The sequence below is a fragment of the Sturnira hondurensis genome, unplaced genomic scaffold (assembly GCF_014824575.4).
Source record: "Sturnira hondurensis isolate 20B ecotype Veracruz unplaced genomic scaffold, ASM1482457v3 Scaffold0020119, whole genome shotgun sequence".
Classification (NCBI taxonomy): Eukaryota; Metazoa; Chordata; class Mammalia; order Chiroptera; family Phyllostomidae; genus Sturnira; species Sturnira hondurensis.
The window spans coordinates 1,079,877-1,100,790 of NW_028092750.1; the positions used below are offsets into that span (position 1 = coordinate 1,079,877).

Genomic DNA, 20,914 nt, shown 5'->3' on the forward strand with positions numbered 1-20,914 from the left:
ATTCCAATTCTCAAGGTAGAAGCTGTGTGGAGAGAGGAGCCACGTTCAAAGACGGATGCTCCTGCCTTGGCTGGAGCATCCCCACTGTGGTCTCCTAGCAACCCAGGAGGCTGGTCGCCTCTGACCGCAGCGCTTCCCTCGGCTGGCTCCTCTCTGCACAATCACACCCAGTAACAATGGAGCAACTTCCTGTCTTTGGCGCACTGCACATTTCCCCTCTTTTACCTTCTCAACAGCTCTGTGAGGGAGGCGGGGACGTTATAACTATTGTTCGATGTACAAGAAAGAACATCGAGATACAGAGCTGGGAGGGGACTTTGTTTTCTAACTCAACCCCTTGTTTCCTGAGGAGAAAACCTGGGACTGAAACCCAAGCTGCCGGGCACTCCTGGAGTTTCTCTACACAGGTCTGTCTGTCGGACACAGGTCTGTCTGTCTGGGGAAAGTGGCTCAAGAGACTAAAGCCAGCCAAGCCTGGTGTTTCCCCTGCCTCTCCTCCAACCTCCTTAAAATTGTCAAGGAAAAAAACGAAAAGAAAATCTTGTCTTCTCTACAATTAATAATACTGTTTATGTGTATGGTAAAAAAAAAGAGAACTATCTCAATTTTTTTCCCGATCATGTGGTCTGGGAAAATATTTGATATTAAAGCTGGTTTAAATTTAATTGATACCTTTTTAAGTTATAAACATAAAATATATGTTTTGCCTGGGTTTGCAAAAATAAGTCATGTTATTTAGCTCTTTTGCAAAATTTGTCAAGAAAATGGTTTGGGTAGTAATTGGCTTTAAAATTTCATAAAATTGTTAAGAACTAATAAATAATTCCCAGTCAGGGCACATGCCTGGGTTGCAGGCTGGTTCCCTGCAGGCCAACTCCACGAAAGGCACGAAAGGCAACCATACATTGATGTTTCTCTCCCTCTCCTTCCCCTCTAAAGATAAATAAACAAATAAAATCTTTAAAAAAAGAACTAATAAATAGATATACTAAAATAAAAAGGTTTTGATAAAGCTTTTCAATAATGATTATAAATATACCTAAACACAGTTTTCCAAAGTCTTTGGTAACTTAGAACTTTTTAAAAATATATTTTATTGATTATGCCATTACAGTTGTTCTATTCACCCCCCCTTCATTCCCCTCCACCCTGCACACCCCCTCCCCCATCAGTCTCCCCCCTTTAGTTTATGTTCATGTGTCTCAAGTTCTTTAGATTCTATATTTCCCCTGCTATTCTTGCCCTCCCCCCTATCTGTTTTCTACCTACCGTCTATGCTATTTATTTTCTGTACCTTCTCCCCCCTTCTCCTCCTCCCACTCCCCTGTTGCTAACCCTCCATGTGATCTTCATTTCTATGGTTCCGCTCCTGATCTAGCTGTCTTAGTTTGCTTTTGTTTTAGGTGTGGTTGTTAATAACTGTGAGTTTGCTGTCCTTTCACTGTTCATATTTTTTATCTTCTTTTTCTTAGATAAGTCCCTGCAACATTTCATATAATAAGGGCTTGGTGATGATGAACTCCTTGAACTTCACCTTATCTGAGAAGCACTTTATCTGCCCTTCCATTCTAAATGAAAGCTTTGCTGGATAGAGCAATCTTGGATGTAGGTCTTTGGATTTCATTACTTGGAATACTTCTTTCCAGCCCCTTCTTGCCTGTACGGTCTCTTTTGAGAAATCAGTTGACAGTCTGAGGGGAACTCCTTGGTGACCGTCCCCTTATCTCTTGCTGCTTCTAGGATTCTCTCCTTCATTTTCATCTTGGCTAATGTAATTATGATGTGCCTTGGTGTGTTCCTTCTTGGGTCCAACTTCTTTGGCACTCTCTGAGCTTCCTGGATTTCCCGGAAGTCTATTTCCTTTGCCAGACTGGGGAAGTTCTCCTTTATTATTTGTTCAAATACATTATCCACTCGTGGCTGTTCCTCTTCTTCTTCTGGTACCCCTATAATTTGGATATTGGAACATTTAAAGATGTCCTGGAGATTCCTAAGCCTCTCCTCATTTTTTTGAATTCTTGTTACTTCATATTTTTCTGTTTTGTCATTTTTTTTCTTCCTGCTGGTCCACTCCCTTGATTTGAGTCCCAGTTTCCTTTCCATCACTATTGGTTTCCTGTGCATTTCCCTTCATTTCATTTTGTTTAGCCTTCATCTGTTTCTCTAATTTGTGACTAAAATCAACCAGTTCTGTGAGCATCCTGATCACCAGTATTTTGAATTGTGCATCTGAGAGGTTGGCTATTTCTTGGTCACTTAGAATTATCAGCTCTGGGGCTTTGAGTTCTTGAGCCATATTTTGGTCTGTTCGTGCCTGCTACATATGAGGAACAGAGTCCTAGGTGTTCACCAGGGTGGGGCAACTCAGTCCCTGGGTTGTGATGCTATATGTGGGGGCGGGGTCAGAGAGGGGAAAATGGTGGCCCCCTCTGCTGCTTCCTGCCTCTGGGGCCAGCGAGGTCTGTCTCACTTCTCGCTCCTTCTCTGGTTTATCTCCATGCAAATGTGTGACCACGGTCAGCCTGCTGCCTTACACCCTCACTGGGTTCGCCCGTTGCTACCCAACACCTGGGATCTAACCACGGCTGCCGGAATGAATGCCTGGGTCGGGGGATCTTTCTTTCCCGACCCTGCTCTGCTGCTGACTCCTTCCCTCTTATTGGTCTGGCTGAATGGTTCGTTGGTGTCAGACTTCCGTATAGTTCAATTTTCTGTGTTTTGGCTGCATTTTTGTTCACTAAAGCTTTGTTGCCTTTAAACTTGGTGGGAAGGCACAGTGTTTCCACCTACGCCTCCATCTTGGCGGAAGTCTGATCCATGTAAGTTCTTTGAGTTCTCTGTTTCCTATACCATTTTTTACCTCTCCCTGTCTATTTTATCTCTACCAATTATGCTTCTTCTCCCCTGGATAGAGCAATCTTGGTTGTAGGTCTTTGGATTTCATGACTTGGAATACTTCTTTCCAGCCCCTTCTTGCCTGTAAGGTCTCTTTTCTCTCCTATGCCTCCCTTCCCCCTCCCCAATGAAATCCCTCTATGTGGTCTCCATTTCTCGGATTCTGTTCCTATTATAGTTGTTTGCTTGGTTTTTGTTTTCATTGTTTGTCTTTTCTTTTAGGTTCATTTGTTGCTAGTTGTGATTTTGTTGCCATTTTACTGTTCATATTTTTTATCTTATTTTTCTTATACAAATCTCTTTAAGACTTCATATAATAAAGGCTTAGTGATGATGAACTCCTTTAACTTGATCTTAACTGGGAAGCACTTTATCTGCCCTTCCATTCTAAATGAAAGCTTTGCTGGGCAGAGTAATCTTGGATGTAGGTCCTTGCCTTTCATCAGTTCAAAAACTTCTTTCCAGCCCCTTCTTGCCTGCAAGGTTTCTTTTGAGAAATCAGCTGATAGCCTCATGGGAACTCCTTTGTGGGTAACTCTCTCCTTTCCTCTTACTTCTTTTAGGATTTTTCTCTTTGTCTTCAATCTTGGGTAATTCAATGATGACCTTGGTGTGTTCCTCTTTGGATCCAACCTCTTTGGGAGTCTCTGGGTTTCCTCAGCTTCTTGGAAGTTCATTTCCTTCACCAGATTGGAGAAGTTTTCCTTCATTATTTGTTCAAATAAGTTTTCAATTTCTTGCTGTCGTGCTTCTCCTTCTGGCACCCCTATAATTCAAATATTGGAATATTTTAGGTTGTCCCAGAGGTTCCAAACTCTTCTTCTTTTTTTAATTCTTTTTTCTTCATTCTGTTCCAATTGGATGTTTATTTCTTCCTTTTGTTCCAAATTATTGATTTGAGACCTGGTTTCCTTCTCATCACTGTTGGTTCCCTGAATATTTTGCTTTATTTCATTTTGGGTATCTTTCATTTGTTTTTTTCATTTTTTGACCAAGCTCAAGCAGTTCTGTGAGCATTTTGATGACCAGGGCATTAAATTCTCCATCAGATAGACTGGAAATGTCCTCATCACTTAGCTCTCTTCCTGAGGTTTTGCTCTATTCTTTCTTTTGGGCCCTGTTTCTTTGTCTTGACGCATTGGTCTGGTTGTTCCGTTTGACTGTTTCTTTAGCTCCTTGATTGTCAGAGTTCCATGCAGTTTGATTTTCTGGCACTTCTGGTTGTTTATTGATTTTAGATTGGTTGTTATCCTCCTTTTGGTTGTGCGAGGAAGCAAAGGGTTTCTACCTACGCCTCCATCTTGGCCGGAACTCCCATATTTTCTAATTGGATGGATTACTAGAGTTCATGGAATAACCGGATTATAGAAATACTGACAAGTAATAGGATAAACAAAAACTGATTGTGAGACAGAATAAACTGCAGATAATTGTAACTTTTGTGACTTTTTGTTTAAAATATTGCTAATTTTTAATCTCTTTGTTTTTCTGACATAAAGAAACTCGTTTTTTAAAAAAATATTATTTATTTATTTATTTTTAGAGAGAGGGGAAGGGGAGGAGAAAGAGAGGAGAGAAACATCAATGTGTGGGTGCCTCTTGCGTACCTCCCACCAGGGACCTGGCCAGCAACCCAGGTATCTGCCCTGACTGGGAATTGAACCGGAGACCCTTTGGTTCGCAGGCCCACATTCAAGCCACTGAGCCACACCAGCCAGGATAAAACTTGTGCAACTTGGTAAATTATACTTTCATAAACAATACTGAGGCACTTTTATCTTTCTCCCCACTAGATATCTCTGGTGTTCAGAAACTCTTAATACATAAACAATATTATTTCCATGATGATATGTCTATTTACATAAATCCAAAAGGAATCTGATTTCTTCATAATAGGACACCCAAAGTCGGTTTCCAATTGTGATTTTATTAAGGCTTTGACTGAAATGTCACATCTGAAAGAGACATGCCTAGACTCTACATGACAACAAAAGTTTTAAAGAATGAAGTTTACTTTGAAACTGATAAAAGAAGCTCCTTGGAAAGTGGCCTTGTACCTTCCTTACTCATACGTTGCAAGAGAGTCTCTGCAGTTAGGGAGCGAATCTAAGAATGACAAGGAAGAGCCTCAAGACATTTGGGGAACCTCGAGACCTTGAGAAACTCACCCGAAGTTACAGATGTTTCAGGCAAAATCTGATGAGGACTGGACGGCTTGGCTTTTCTTCCCTGTGTGGCTAGTTGAAGCTCAACCTGAAAATCCCTGTACGGTTCCAGCGAAGCGCACAGAGAGCGCCTGTGTGGTCAGTGGCTGCCCCTGCTGCGTTTAGCTGAATAATCAGGCCAAGTTGAAACTGCACTTAGTGCAGTCAATGAATTGGTCTTGATTTGACTTTTTAATAAAAATGAGGGTAACTTTAGGGAGAGAAATTGGGTTTTAATAAATTCCCCAGTACCCAGTTATAGACATTAAACTCCAGTTCAGTTCATGGCTTTATTCAGTTAATTGCTTCAAAGTTTTATTTTTCACTTTTGCAGAGGCAAGGTCAGAACAAAGACAGTAGACCCGGTGCAGAAGGTCACCGAGGCAGAATACTCAGGCGCCTGACAACAGGCATGAGAAACAGAAATAAATAAAAAGAGGCACATGGGCAGACGGCGAAATGGAATCGTGACTCGGCATGAATGAGGGCCTGGGGGCTCCCCTAAACGCCTCCTGACTGATCGCCATTTCCCCACAGGAGCCTCAGATACGATTGACAACAGGGAATACGCTCATTGACTTTTAATAGACATGGGAGCCACATACTCCATACCAAACACCAAATTGACTTAAAAGTAATGCAACCCCACAACAGTCTTGGTCATAGGGGTAACAAGACAAATGCAGCAGCAAGCTTCCCTCCAGCTTTTAGGACACCATCCCTCCGCTGGGCTGGGACTTGCTCTGTAAACTGCCCACCCAAGTAACCTTTCCTCCTGGAAGGCAGCAACTCCTCCCGCAGGTCCCACCAGAGCATGCGCTCCAACTCCATGCTTTCAACCTGTTCAGGGAACCAGAGGGAAACTGATCCTTCCTAAGGTCCACAAGCAGACAGATGAGACTTCAGTGAGGAGTAACTACTCATCCACACATACTTCAGCATCTCTCCAAGACTTTAAAGATTTCTGTGTTATTTATTTAGAGGGGAAGGGAGGGAGGGAGAGAAACATCGATGTGTGGTTGCCTCTCACATGGCCCCCACTGGGGACCTGGCCCGCAACCCACACATGTGCCCTGCCTGGGAATCGAACCAGCGACCCTTTGGTTCACAGCCCACACCCAACTCACTGAGCTACACCAGCCAGGACACTCTGGCTAAGACTTTAATCACTGTAGCCAATGAAACTGCCACTGCACTTGGTAATATTCAGAAATACCAGGACTGTCTAGCTACATTTGGCTTATGCAATTGAATTGCCTTGGACTGCATGCTAGCAGAACAAGGAGGAGCTCACATGGCCATCGACTCCACTTGTCTTACTAACAGTGACACCTCCACTCAGGTGAAAACAAGCATCGCAGGTCGGGCAGCAGGCTACCTGGCTTCAACAGACCGTCACACCCCTCTCTGTGAGGGGACTAACTTGCACATCTATAGTCATGGGCACCTCAAACATCAGGTCCATATTAGGAGAGATTTTAAATTTAGGTTTAACTATTCTTTTCTTTATCATCTTGTCTTTATTGTTTTGAAGCTCTTTATAAGGGCTCGTTTTTCCCACACCAGAAAAATTGTAGCTACTCAAAGTTGCCTCTAAAAAAGGTATCTGCTTTTAACTCACAAGATTTTGTTTTACAACAGGCTCAGGTTTTTCATCCCCCCCCCAAAATTCAGAGGATATCAATAACTCCATAGATGTAGAGAAAAATATGACAGTGGGGAATTTTAACAGGGAATGAAAACTGTACATCACTCTGACTTGCTATGAAATAGAATTAGAATAAAATGTGTCAACAAACTCGTAGAAGATTCACGTATTAAAAGTTTCCTTGTACGTATTTTGTAGACATCAGCAGTGGCAGCGCCTGCTTAACCAAGGAATGACATTGACCACAGGAAATGGGGCAGGTGTCAGTGATTCACAGTGGGACCAGCAGAAATGCTGCCTGCGCGCCCTGTTCCCAGATGTCGGCAGTCAAACCGCAGAGGGAGCGTGCATCTAGGTGATGAGCACACAGCAGGTAACACAAACCACTCAAGAGCAGAGCTGGGAAACTGTGTGTCCCCAGACATTCCTGAGTCCCCCTCTTCCCATGGTTCTCTGTCAACTAGCTAGGACACCTGCGATACTAAGTTGGCCTTTGAGATGAGAGGCCCCGTCTTCCAGGTGGCTGGCCCCTGGACAAAACCACTTCCCTGTACATCAGCGCCTGCCCCTCCAGGATTGGCTTTTGAAGTGGCAGGCAACAGGACCTGTGTTCAGTGGCTTGTGCAAACAGTCAGGCTTGTGAAGGACTCTGTCCAAGCCTGTACTGTGGGGTTGGACACATAGAAGGTGGGGTTCCTCATGACCATCACCTCAGGAAGGTGGGGTGGTTCCAAACTGTGGTCAGCTGTGCACCAAACAGTAGTGTCAACGTCTTATACCCACCTGGTCTCAACTTGGCCTCCTGGCTACCTGCTAGGTTTCTATTCCTGGGTCTAAATCTCTATATTGTCTGAAGCTCAGGCTGCTGACACCGAACACCATAGACCAGACAGCTTAAACACCAGACATTTATTTCTCACAGTTCTGGAGGCTGGAAGTTCAAGATCAAAGTGCCTGAAGATTTGGATCCTGGTGAGCACCTACTTCCTGGCTTCCAGATGGCAACCTTCCTGCTCTGCCCTTGTACCGTGGGAAGAGAGAGAGCTGTGGTCTCTGTTCCTTTTATAAAGCCACAAAGCCCATCATGAGGGCTCCACCCTCATGACCTCATCTAACTCTTGTTACCTCCCAGAGGCTTCAACAAGACACCATCACACTGGGGCTTGGGGCCTGGAGCAGGGATTTAGGGAGACACGATTCAGTCTACAGAGGTGTTCCTGCCATTTTGGTGACTAGCTCTGCTGGGGTTTGGGGACTATTTTTCTGATCCATAATCCCTCTGGACCTCTCATCCCCTCCAGATACTTACGATAAGGTAATGGCCCTGTGGGCTTGTCCTGGGCCTTCTGCGGCAGGACTGGGGCCTGGTGGGCGGAGCAGGATTCATGTCTCCTCCCCCTCCCCGCGTGGTGCTGAACCGGACCGGGCCTGCAGAGCCTCGTGAATGCCCTGGCTGGAATGGACAGTCAGGCTGTGTCCTCAGTCAACCCCCAGTGACCTGGGCAGGCCGCTCAAAGGCTTTCTGGGAGACAGCAAGGCTTTCCTGGGCTGCAGCCTGGAGCGAGGGCCCTGCCAGATGCCAACACTTCATTGCAGAAAAGCTTCCGTTTTGCCTGCACCCTGCTCCCCGCCCTGTTTTGGCTGCACCTTTAAGACAAGGTGGTCAGAACTGGCAGAAACCAGATGTCTGGAAATGCAATTTGAACCGGTTTTTTTTTTTTTTAACTTTTTTTCCTGTGAATGACCGTGCTAGATGAGTCTCCCTTTTAGCGGGAGGGGGCCAGTGGGAACTGAGATCAGCAGCAAACCTTAGGTGGGCAAAGCCTCTCTTCAGAACCTGCCCCATGTTCTGTGCCTTTGCCAAGTGTCCGGGTCCGTCCTATGCCCTGCCATACGCCACCCGCTCCCAGATGTTCCGGGGCTCCTCCCTGAGCAAGGATTACGCCGGTTTCCAAGGTCTGTGTCTTTCTTTCTGTGCCACTCAGCCTGGAAAGCACCGCTGTGCTACCCTCGCCTCACGCCCCTCCCCGACCCTCCAGTCCTTGGGACCTCGGCTCACTGCCCCTGGCCAGGCATTTTGAACGAAATCTCCTGTGACTTTGTATTGCTATTTGATTTCTATGCTACCTGTCCCAAATCGTAGTCTAAGCCCCTTGAGTGCTGCCTTAAGCTTTCTTCCTACTGCACCCAGGGAGCCAGGGGGGTGTGATGCCACTCTAGGTGCTCTGAAGAGTGTTCAGGAAATAAGGAGACAAGGCACACGAGGGAAGAAAATCTTTGCGAAACACATCTCTGACAAAGGGCTGGTTCCAAAATACACAAAAAACTCAAAACTCAACGATAAGGAAACAACCCAATTAAAAAACAGAGGAAATGTCCGACAGGATACCTCACTGAAAAAGATAAGCGGGTGGCAAATGAGCACAGGGAAAATTCTCCACCCCCGAGTCGTCAGGGCAATGCAGACTGAAACAACTCGGACACCCAGCACGGGTCTCCGGGAAGGGCCCACCCGGACACGGACGCCGCCAAAGGCTGCGGAGAACCGAGGGCCGGCAGCGCCCGTCCCCTGGCCCCCTGCCAGTGGAAATGCTGAGTGGGAAGGCCACTTCGGACGGAAGGCAGCTTGGCAGTTTCGTACAAAGTTAAACACTTGTTCCCCCTCCCGATTACTCTGCTTTATGTGACTTTTTTGTAACTGTTTTCATTGTGGTAAAATACACATAAAATTTACCATCTTAACTATTTCAAGTGTACAGTTCAGTGATTTCAAACACACTCGGAATGTTGCGCAGCTGCCCCCACCGCCCATCCCCAGTCCTCTCTGACAGCTCACGACTCCAGCGCCTCCAACTTGTGCCACGGATGCTCGGGACCCATCCAGCAGTAACACCCCCACCGTCAGCCCCCACCAGTCTGTTTTCTGTCTCTGTGAATTTGACTGCTCCAAGTACCTTAAGTAAGTGGAGTCATACAACATTTGTGTCCTTGTGAATGGCTTATTTCAGTTAGAACAGTGTCCTCAGGGTTCATCCACGTTGTAGCAGGTATCGGAGTCTCCTCCTCTTTAAGGCAGAACAAATACTGCATATTGTGTGGACATGCAAAGTAAACGAAACATGCTCTTACTATAAAATCCAGCAGTGGCACCATCTGGTAGTTTGCCAAATGAGTTAAAAACTTACAGTCACACAAAAACCTGCACGTGAAAATTTTAGCTGCTGTATTCATAATTGCCAAAGCTTGGGAGCAACCAAGATGTTCTTCAATAAGAGAATGAAAAGGAAAAACTGTGGTTCATCCAGACAGTGGAATTATTCAGCAACAAAAAGAAATAAGCTATCAATCATGAAAAAACATGAAGAAGCTTTAAATGCATGTGGCTAAGTGAAAAAAAAAAACAATCTGAAAGGGTCATACACTCTAAGATTCCAACTATATGACATCCAGGAAAGCCAGCGACGGAGGCAGTGAAAGGGCCAGTGTTCGCCAGGTGTTGGTGGGGGTGGGGAGTGGTGACCCGATGGAGCCCAAGGGATGTTCAGGGCAGTGAAATCAGTCTGCTCAACGCTGTGAGGATGGATACACATCATTATACATCTGTCACAACCCACAGACTGAAACGCCAAGACTGAACCCTGCTGTGAACTGTGGACTTTAGTTAATAATAATATATCCATATTATTTCATCAGTTGTAACAATGTACCACACTACACGGTTCACGGTGTAAAGGGGATATATGGGAGACCTCTGTATTTTCTACTCAATTTTTCTGTAAACTTAACACTGCTCCAAATGTAAAAAAAAAAAAAAATGAATGGAACAAAAAGTGGTGAACTTGAAGTGACATTTACACCTCTAGGTAAACTGACTTAAAACTAGAACTTCACGTGTCTGAACTCATTTCAGCCTTACAAGAATTCTGTGAGGTTCTCTGCATTTTACAAGCGAGGAAACTGAGGCCCGCACAGGCTCAGTGACATGCTGGGTTCACTCAGCTGGTAAGTGGTGAAGTTGGGGTTCAAACCCAGGCAGCGGGGCTTCAGTGACCCTGCTGTCAACCACGCGTTGGCCCGTGTCACCCTCCCCCAAACTGCTTTCATTTTAAAAGAAGAGGATATGGTGGTGGGGGGAGGTTGGGGGAAGATGGGAAGATGACGTTTTAAATCAATTTTATCCTAGAATAATTTACATAAAATCAAATTCACCGATTTTAAGCGTCCACTTTCTCCAATTTGGGGAAAATGCACACACCAAAATGAACACCGCCACAGGCAAGAAGCAGATCACTTCCATCACCGCGCAAAGCCCCTTATCGCCCCTCCCCAGGCAAACCCCAGGCCCCCGTCGGCCTCCGCCCTGAGAGCTGCTTTCCGCTGCGGCGATTGAGTTTGGATTTTCCTAGTCTTTCATAAAATAGAGTCATACCGTACGCTCTTTTCTGGCTGGCTTTTTTTTTTCGCAGCATAATATTTTTGAGATTCAACCATACTGTTGCGTGTACAGGTAGTTTATTCACCAGCGACTGATTTCTAATGGCAGGGTTTCAGAGGTGACAACCCGCTCCTCAACCCGCTAGTTCGATTCCCCATCAGGGCACATGCCTGGGTTGCAGGCCTGGTTCTTAGTGAGGGCCACGTGAGAGGCAACCACACACTGATGTTTCTCTTTCTCTCTTTCTCTCTCCCTTCTCCTCTGTCTAAAAACAAATAAATAAAATCTTTTTTAAAAGTCAGGTTACTGTGGAAAACGGACCACCTTTCTCCTGTGCGGAACGTAATGGCCTTGCCCTGATCTCTCCCTCAGAGAAGGTTATGGGACCCTTTGAGCTCCCCAGATAAATTGTTTTGTACCCTTGAACATGCTGTTAAATATAAAAGCATGTGCTTCCTGAACGAAAGGTGGAGGGATCCTACCAGCCCCTGAGGGCCGCGTGCCACTGTGCCTTCTTAGCAGATATGGGATTCCCCTGGGGGCTGGAGGATCTTGGTCTGGATCTGGTTCCAGCACTGCTGCCAACCTGCCGAGGGGCCGCGGTCCCGTCGACAGCTTTCTGGGTTTCTGGTTCCACGTCTGTAAGCAAGATGCCTTGGACAGAATGTTTTCTCAAAACCTGTTAGTTTTGTAACTTGGCCCTAAAAACTGCAAACGCACAATGCAATGTGAGACGTGGGCCACGAGGGGGCGCTGCCTCCTAGGAGAACGTGTGCGTTGGCCCCAAGCATTTCTATAAGGCGTCCACACACTTTAAAAAGGTTGTGATAGAACGTTATGGTCGTCACATCCTGGAATCCGTCCTAAAGAAGTCACCCCCGTGGGCCTGGACGGGGAGGGGGCGGGCAAGAGACTGCCCGCCCCCTCCCCTCCAGCTCTGGCTCACCCAGTGCCGTGCCCTGGTGCAGGGGGAACGGCATTTGAACCCAGGTCCTCTGACTGCGGAAGCATGCTCTGAATCCACCGTGTGGTTTGGGCTCTGCGACGGCGCAGGACCTGAAGATGGGTGGTGGCACATCCGAACTTACGGACACAAAGCCTTCAGTCATGATTTTATCTCACCCAGAGCAGAGGCCTGCTGCCTTCCTCAGGTGGCGTCCCAGGTCTTCGGTTCAATTCAGCAACAGCACGTCGATGAGCTACCCTGAGCGAGCCGAAGCTGAAGACTCATTTTTCTCTTGGGATGGACATGGTAAAGCAGAGACGGACTTGCTGGGACTTGCAGTGTGCGGCCACTTAGTACTTGCAGGACTGGCCAAGTACACTTTTAACCTCCCCAGCTTGACCGCTTACCGGCTTTGTGGCTCCGTGGAAATTACCTGGTGTCTCTGAGACTTGGCTTTCTGCTCCAACAATTAGTGGAAACCGTGTAATAGCTGCTCGATCCATGTTACTCTCCAAAGGACACGCTGGTAAAAAGCTGTAAGCAACTGGCCATCTAACAGTAGGGAAATGATGCCCTAGAACCAGGTCTTGTTAGACCCTGGACAGTCCAAAACCATGAAAAGCACATTGAAAAATGCACACAAAATGAAATAGTTAAAAATTGGAAAAGCTGGGTACAAAAACTATCTGCTCTGGTTTAAAAAAATACCCCGAAGGGAGAGCGCCAAAACGTTAGGGGTTTACCTACTCGCGGGTTTTCCACGAGGAGTTTGCTTTTTTTTTTCTCAGAATCAGGCAAAACATTATTACAGAGTTCATTTCGTTTTACGCCTTATTGGTTAATGCTTTAGCGGGAAACCTAAGACTGGGAGTGGAGGGTTAGAGAAAAGTGTGAGGGGAGAGGACAGAGTCTGTTCTACTGGCTTTTTTTTTTTTTTTACTTTCATTGTTATGGCTTTAATTTCCTTTAAAAACTTTCTGTAAGTTAAAATTAGCATCTTCACAAATACTAGCAGAGTCACCAAATGTTAAGACCAAAACAAATAACAACGGAAAACCCGTGATTACTGAAGAGGTTGAATGTTTTATTGTTAAACGTTCTCGTTTTCCTGCAGGGCTGGCGCTTCACTGCCTGAAACGGTGCCAGGAGAGTTAGTGAACTGCTAAATTGAGTTTGGTTTATCCTGTGACACCGTAACAACCACACACACCTTTCCTCCACTGCCAGTTATTTCCGATGTAAAGCTGATTAAGTGCTTTGACCCCAACCCAGAGACTGATGTAAGAGAGCTACAATATTATACAAGGCTTAAGATAACAATGTTATCCTTGAAATAGCGGCACATGATTTTTCTAACTAGACCGCACCACAGATAACTTCAGGAATCCTGAGTGTTTCAACAGTAGCCTCGCCTACAAATTATAGGGTGTCGTGAAAAAGATGCTAATCGTGTTTATCAGCAATCATTAGAAAGTTAAAGGGTATTTTCTCCCAACAGCATTGTTGTAACTTCTGTTTTTCATTGGTATGAGTAAAAGTTACTATTTTAAAACGTCTGCCCATTACATAGTTGTTTAAGACTACTATGCTGGACTCAGTTATTTCACCCTGCTTTGCTTAGGGGCTGCCATTTCCACTCTTCAGTGGATTGTAAGTGTGTCTCGGATACTCCTTCACTGGTGGGTGCTTCTGGCTCTGAAGGGCACTGGGTGTTGTCCTCACCAGCTGGCCATCTGCGTAACAAGATGTGTTGACAAGTCCGGGAAGTTCTGCAAGAGCCTCACTAATTTCTGTTACTTTTCCTGTTAGAAGAGAATAGAGTTCACCAGCAGCTTTCACTTTCCAAAGCACCAAACTCGTCTTGTTTGTTCAATTTTGTCCCAATTTCAAAACTAGAGTAAACAGCACCCACCAAAGCTCCCTGTGCACAATTGAGTATTCCCTCTGTTCCAGTACCATTTTCTGTTGTTAGCTATTCATGTTTCTCTGTGAATTTATGCACGGAGGGCAGATTGGGGCCAGTGTGAAGGCCCCAGGGCCCCTGCGGACAGGGCTCAGTGGGTGTGGGAGCAGCCCACGGGCTGCAGGCACAGCCTGTTCGCTCTGCACTATGTTCACAGCTCCACTGGCATTTATTGAGCATTTGCTATGTGCAGACTCTGTGTAAGGTGTTGACGGAAGGCAGAGCAAGAACTAGGCATTGCTGGGCAGACAGGTAAGGGAATGGTGTGTGCAAAGGCCCTGGATGTGAAACAGCGGGCTTAGAGAACAGCACACAGGGCCTGTGGAGGAGGAGAGGATGTGGCTGGGAGATGAGCAGGCTGGAGATGGACTGTCAGCTGTATCAAAGGGTTCAGATTACATCCTGAGGGCCCCAGAGGTACTGTGGGGGGTTTTTTTTAGTTGAAATTATTATTGAGGTAATTGTAGATTCACACACAGTTGTAAGAAATAATACAGGGAGATCCCTCATACGCTTTGCCCATTTCCCCCCAATGGTGACATTATGCAAAACTATAGGACAACATCGACACAGAGGCGATCCACTCATCTTACTCAGATTTCCCATTTTACCTGTACCTGTGTGTACGTGCGTGTGTTAAGTTCTCTATAACTTTATCACCTGTGCAGGTTCTTTACCACCTGTGCACCCCCACCGCAGCTAAGACATTGAACAGTCCCAACTCCACAGGAACCTTCACAGACCCACCCACCCCCCTCCTGCCTGCCCCTCTACTGCCCACTGGTCCAGGGGATCGACTCAGTGAGCTGGCTACGCAGGGGGGCCCTGAGAAGACCCCATTTCTAGCTGGCAGACTTCACAGGCATTGGGGTGGGCTGTGAATTAGGTGCCACGTGTGGGGCTTGCTAGGTTAGCTGTGGCCATGAGAATGTCCAGAGGGCCAAGATGGTCCCAGTGGGTCTGCAAATCTAGGGTGAGGAGAAGTCTGAGCTGAGACCGTGATCGGAAATCCCAGGTGTGTGGGTTTGCTAGGGAGGGAGTGGAGTGAGGGCAGCGGGCTGAGGAAGGAGCGAGGGGAGGGTCCAGACCAAGCTGCTGACGGTCCACTTCTGGGTTCTGTCTGCACAGAGGCTCACAGCCTGGAGCCTTGCTTTAGAGCTGTCTCTCCCCCAAACAACCTCCACCACCAGTGGCTCTGACTGGTCCCAGGGATTGTGCCTCATTGGTCACTGTGGAGCCGGAGGGCAACTCCTGTTCTTCCCCTAAGCCACCCCAGGTAAGGAGGGAGGGAGGCTCAGACTCGGGTTCCCGCCCGTTGCCCTCTTCCTCTCATGCCTCCCTGGGCCTGGCAGAGGCAGTGGCCAGCTTCCTGAAACCAAAGCCTTTAACTCACAAAGGAGAGAGTGGGTCCTGGGGAGAGAGAGACTCGGCAAAGGCCAGAGATGTGACCTGCACGAAGGGAGGCTGCTGTTTCACGTTCGGAACCCACTTTCCCCCTTGAGGAGAAACCCAGGAGAGATGGATGAAAGTTTCTGAACTCCTTCATTTTACCAGTTTCTTAAAAGATTTTATTTATTTATTTTTAGAGACAGGGAAAGGGAGGGAGAAAGAGAGGGAAAGAAACATTGATTGGTTGCTTCTTGCACACCGACTCCCCCACCCCTACACACACACCACAAACACACACACAAAACCCAGGCATATGCCCCTACTGGGAAAAGAACCCACAACCTTTTGGGTTCAAGTGGGCATTCAATCCACCCAGCCTCACCTGCCAAGATCATTTATCCGTTTTTAATGAGTGTCTACTATGTGCCAGGCAGTGCTTGACTCTCTTGTCAGGATTAGTCTCCACCTTAATGTTGGTGAGAAGAACATCACAGGCTAAAATTCAGCAGCATGGAGGAGGTGAGGAGTAAAGGAATCTTCTAGAGAAAAGACCCGCCCCCCGCTCCTCACCGCCCACTCCCGCCTCCCCTGCCCAAACTTCTCAAGCTTCCGAAACCAGAGCGGGAAGAGCCTCCAGGCGCCGCACCACTAGCGCGCAGTCTCGGGACACAGCCTTCACCCGGAGTCACCGCTCTCGGATTACAACAGGCCCGGCCAATGCAGCGGCCGAGCTCGGGGAGGGGGTGTGCCCGGGGCGGGATTTGCTGTCCGACTCCAGTTAAAAGTACCGGGAAGAGAGTGAAGGAGGTACTGAAGCTCGCGGCTCCCAGATCTCCAACTTCGCTCTCTCCAACCGCCGCTCTGCTCGGGAAAGGGGCTCGGCGGCGTGGGCGCGGACAGGGGCCACCGTGCAAAACCTGGCCCCAGCCAAGCCAGGGCGGACCCCTTCTACCAAGTAAGAGCGATGCTCCCTGTTGCCTCCAGGGAGGGCAGCGGTTCGAGGGGAAGCTAGAGCGTCCTCGCGGGGTCTGCAGACTCCACTCCCCGCGAGGTAGTCTCTTCACCGTGCTTGGGGTTCCCGGGCCGGGACGGCGGCACACGCAGTGAAGGCTTTTCGCTCTGAGAGTTTCGGGGCATGCAGGCCCGCTGATGCCGCTTCCCACTCCGGCGGACCCACCCAGCCCCACCTCTCTGGAGCAGGGTCAGACGATGCCGATGGCGCACCCCAAGGAGTGGGGCGCTAGGTTCCTTGTCTGCCTGGGGCGCCTGCAACCAGGCAGGACAGTGCCAGTCCAGGCTTAGTGTGCAATAGGTGCCCAGGGGAGGCAGCGACGGGCCAGGGACACTGGGGCTGTGCTTGTGCCCGGAGCTCTGGCTCCGAGGGATGTAGAGACGGGGCTCGCACTGAGCCACAGGTCTGGAAATGTTCGGCCCACTAGACTGGAGCGGGGTGTGGGTGTGGGTCACTGGGGCTGAGCCTGGGAACTTCAGGGCCCAATGCATGGAATTGGGTTTTCTCCCCAGCCTTCCAGTAAGGTCTCGGTTGAGCGCCCGAACCCCCTGAGTTCTGTGGGTGGAGAGGTGCTCTTCGCACGCCAGGCGTGCACTCCCAAGTCACTTTGGCTAACCCAGGGACCTGGAAACCTCTCCTAACATTATGACAGAGAGGCCCTGAAGTAGGAAAGAGCCAGCACAAACAAACCCGTGGGTCAGGTCGTGCGTGCAGGATCGCTCCGAGGCAGAGCTAGTCCTAGTCTTGCGAGACACTCCTGCTGTCCTCAGTGACGGCAACTTTTACGCAGGCGCTTAGGTCACTGCGCTGGGGTTTAGCGGCTCGCCTGCGGTGTCGCTGTACAAAAGCGCGGCGCGGAATAGAAATGATTGGAAGAAACCAGCGGGATTGAGATTCCTTTCTCTCTATCATCCCCACCCCCGGTAAACGTCACCAAATACCAGCGAGGGCGAGGTGAGGGGACGCGGCGGCGGGACTCCGCAAGGGAAGGGGACTAACTACTGGTGTCTAGGGAACCTCAAGCCCTGATGAGAGGCGAGGCGTGCACGAGACCGGAAACATGCCCCAGATTAATTTCGTCCTCTAAAATCTCGAAACTGCGGAGACCAGTCCAATCGTTTCTTTTTGCGGAAGAGGACAAATGCTGGAGGTCAAGGCCACTGGGTTAGTCAGTGTGGGTCTCGAACTCCTATCTCTTACACCACCCCTAGCCTGTCTGTCCTGGAAGCCCCCAAGCCTATTTATCACTCTTAGTGGAATTATTTAGTATTATTTGTGGTCTATTGTGAACTTCATGGTCAGGGATGGCGTTTAGAAAGAAGATGAAATGTTCATTTTTCTCTGGTCAATTCCCAGATGAAATGACTGATGCACTGGCTGTTGACTTAGCTACTTAGTCATCTCCCCTACCCCCTTGTCCTATTCCCCTTCCTGGTCCCTAGTGTGTGTCCCTGGTGTGCCCATGAAACTCATGGCAAAATGCACACACGCACCCCACGCACCCCTGGGAATTGAGTCTCAATGGTATGTGTGCGAACGCGCATCTGAATCCCTAGGACTTTGTGTTAAAAAGTGACGTGGTGTAAGGCCACTTAGCCATAAATGGCAAAGCTGACTGTGAAACTGAGGTGTGGAGACAGAGCCTGCGCGTGCCCCTCTGCCTGCAGCACAGAGGAAAGCCCGGTGCGCCGCCTCGCCCTGTCTCCTTCGCAGCTGCGCTCCCCACCGGTCTCCTTCCTGCTTTCTCCCAAGGCCATCGATGGCCATCGGTGAAGCTTTGTGATGTTCTAGAAAATGCTGCATTGTTTATTTAAAATGTATTTTTCTGAAAAATTTCAAATATGCACAGTCGTGGAGAGAAGGCCCCAGTGCCAACAGCTAGTTTCCCACCCTCGCTTTGCCCATCCCTTTCTCTCTTTTTTCACTGAAGTATTTCAAAGCAAATTCCAGACATCAAATCATTACATCCCTATGTATTTCAGCGAGATCTCTAAAAATATAGTATTAAATAAACATTACGTGATTATTTTACTTAAGAAGATTGATTACCAGTCATTCTTTGAGATCATTTAATACCCTTCGCTTATGGGCTGTCTCTGTGGGGGTGGAATTTCTAGGTGAGACCACATCAGCAGCTTCAGAAGCTTCCTTCCTTCTCCAGTTTTGGGGCTGGAGTCTAGTCCCTCCCCGGGCCTGCGTGCTTTCAAAAGAACAGCTGGTAATCACTATCGCTCATTTCCCTGGGGGGAAAGACCTCTTGGTCAGTCTGCATGGCAGTGTCACATAGACCCACCGGTGCCTGGACCCTGGGCGGGCTTCGAGGGTCAGATGGCGTGGCTGGAGCCCGCCCTGCCCCAGGCCACTGGGCCAGCAGAACTGGCGAGTGGGCAGAAGAGGCAGAGCCGAGTGGATGTCCCTGAGACGGGCCTCAGCACTGCACTGCTCAGCCTCTAAGTCTCCAGCTGTGTCCAGGTTGAAGCAAGTTTTCAGACCTTGCCCTAGACATTCCTGCGGTACCTGCTGGCGAGCAGAGCACGGTGCAAGGGTGGCAAGGAACACACCTGACCAGGCGTGCCGGCTGGTCTTGCCCCACCACCTGTACCTTTACAGAGGCACCTGTACGGAAACCTCTATGTGTCAGGACCACCCTTGCAGAACAACCACTGTCCGAGGGCAGCATGACGGTGACAGTTCAGATAAGACTTCTGCTCAGAGTTTAAAAAATCCTTTGTGTTGCCCTCGGCAGAAACAAGCTGCCAAGGGCACGCTGTGTGTGGCAGGTACAGGTGTGGAGGGAGAACTAACTGGGTGGCTAAAGGCTGTGATCAGGGTCACAGCTAATAAGTTCTTGCCCATGGGTTTTTGGTCCCCTCCCCTTGGAATACCTTTAACATTATATTATCATTTTATATGTGGATGACGATTTGTTTTTGCTTTTCCATTGTTGAAACCCCTGTCAGACCAGCAGACACAGCTGGCTACATGGACATCCTGTGGCCACCATTCCCACATTGCTGCCTTGATGTGTCACCAACATACTACTAAGTGTCCTCTCAGGAGATCATGTCACTTGCCTGCAAAGCATGTGCTTTATGAGAAGATAACTTACATCGATGGCTTGTGAACAGCTTAATTTGCTCATCTCCTTTGTATTGCCCTTGAACTTGGATCCATGAACTCCCACCACCGCCAGCCTTGTCCCGGGGACGACTGATGTCCTGGCATAAGCAGCACAGCCTTGCAGAGCGCCTGCAGGGCTCAAGGGTCAAGACAGCTGCTCTCCTAAATCTCTTTCTAATGCTTTTATAAAACCAGTACAAATATAAATTTCAACAAAGTACATTTTTAAGGTAAACTCCAGCCCCCTGAGAGTGTGCATAGGTAAATGCCACCAGTCCCAAGCATATATCTAGACAGACCTTTGTTTTTATCCACGAAGAGAGAACAACTGTTCTCAGGTTACCTGGGCTTGCTCCAGCAGGCCTGTGAGGGTAATCTTTAAAATCCTTTTAAGCTGCCTTGAATCCAGGTGGTCTGTCTGAGAGCAACCTGCTAAACTTGATGTTTAGGTAGCATTTTAATGACTAAGAAGAAAAAACCCAAAATTTAGACATCAGTGCAGCCCTGTGGGGTCTTTAATCCTTTTCAGAGGTACTTTTGATTTTTCTTTCTTTTTTTTTAAAGATGTTATTTATTTATTTTAGAGAGATGGGGGAGGGAGGGAGAAAGAGAGGGAGAGAAACATCCATGTGTGGTTGCCTCTAGCACACCCCATCCTGGGGGTATGGCCTGCAACCCAGGCGTGTGCCCTGACTGGGAATCGAACTGGCGATGCTTTGGTTCTCAGGCCTGCGCTCAGTCCACTGAGCTGCACCAGCCAGGGCCATACTTTTGATTTTTCTTAAATTGATATTTTCCATGTGTTTTTCTTTTCTTTTTTTTTTCTGGCAGCTCTCAAAGCCGTGCCCACCTCCCTAGCTACGTGCCAACCCTCCGTCATCTGTCACCACAATGTCAGGCCCGTTCCCAGTGTTGTCCGTGGCAGCAGAGTGGCCACTTCCCTCACTGGGCTCCCTTCTCTTGGTCTCAACCCACATGAGACCGGCCTCAGTGATGTTCTAGAGCTGGGGTTGGTGGATTTCTTCTCTAAGCGCCAGACAGCACATGTTTTAGGTTTCACAGTTCATGCAGCCTGTGTCGAAGCTGGTCCACTCTGCTGTTCTGGTGAGCGAGTGGCCAGAGACAGCCAGCAAAGACGGGAGCTCGGATGTGTTCCGGTAAAACCGTATTTCCAAAACCTTCATTTCCAGATGTGGCCCACGGGCCACTCTCCTGCTCCTTTTTTATTGGCTCTATCTTCATTCCCAAAGGAAAACCTGAACATTTCTTAGCACGACAATCCCATTTCCTCAGTGTCCTCTG

The 20,914-nt window shown here is 48.1% G+C and overlaps 1 protein-coding gene across 1 annotated transcript in view; it reads left to right on the forward strand.

The window, feature by feature from the left end:
- The first annotated feature begins 16,278 nt into the window (after nucleotides 1-16,278).
- Nucleotides 16,279-20,914, forward strand: part of LOXL2 (lysyl oxidase like 2) — a 97,466-nt gene continuing 92,830 nt past the window's right edge. Inside the window, exon 1 of the mRNA XM_037028655.1 lies at nucleotides 16,279-16,435. The gene's annotated coding sequence lies outside the window, so the exon portion shown is untranslated. The remainder of the gene's footprint in view (nucleotides 16,436-20,914) is intronic.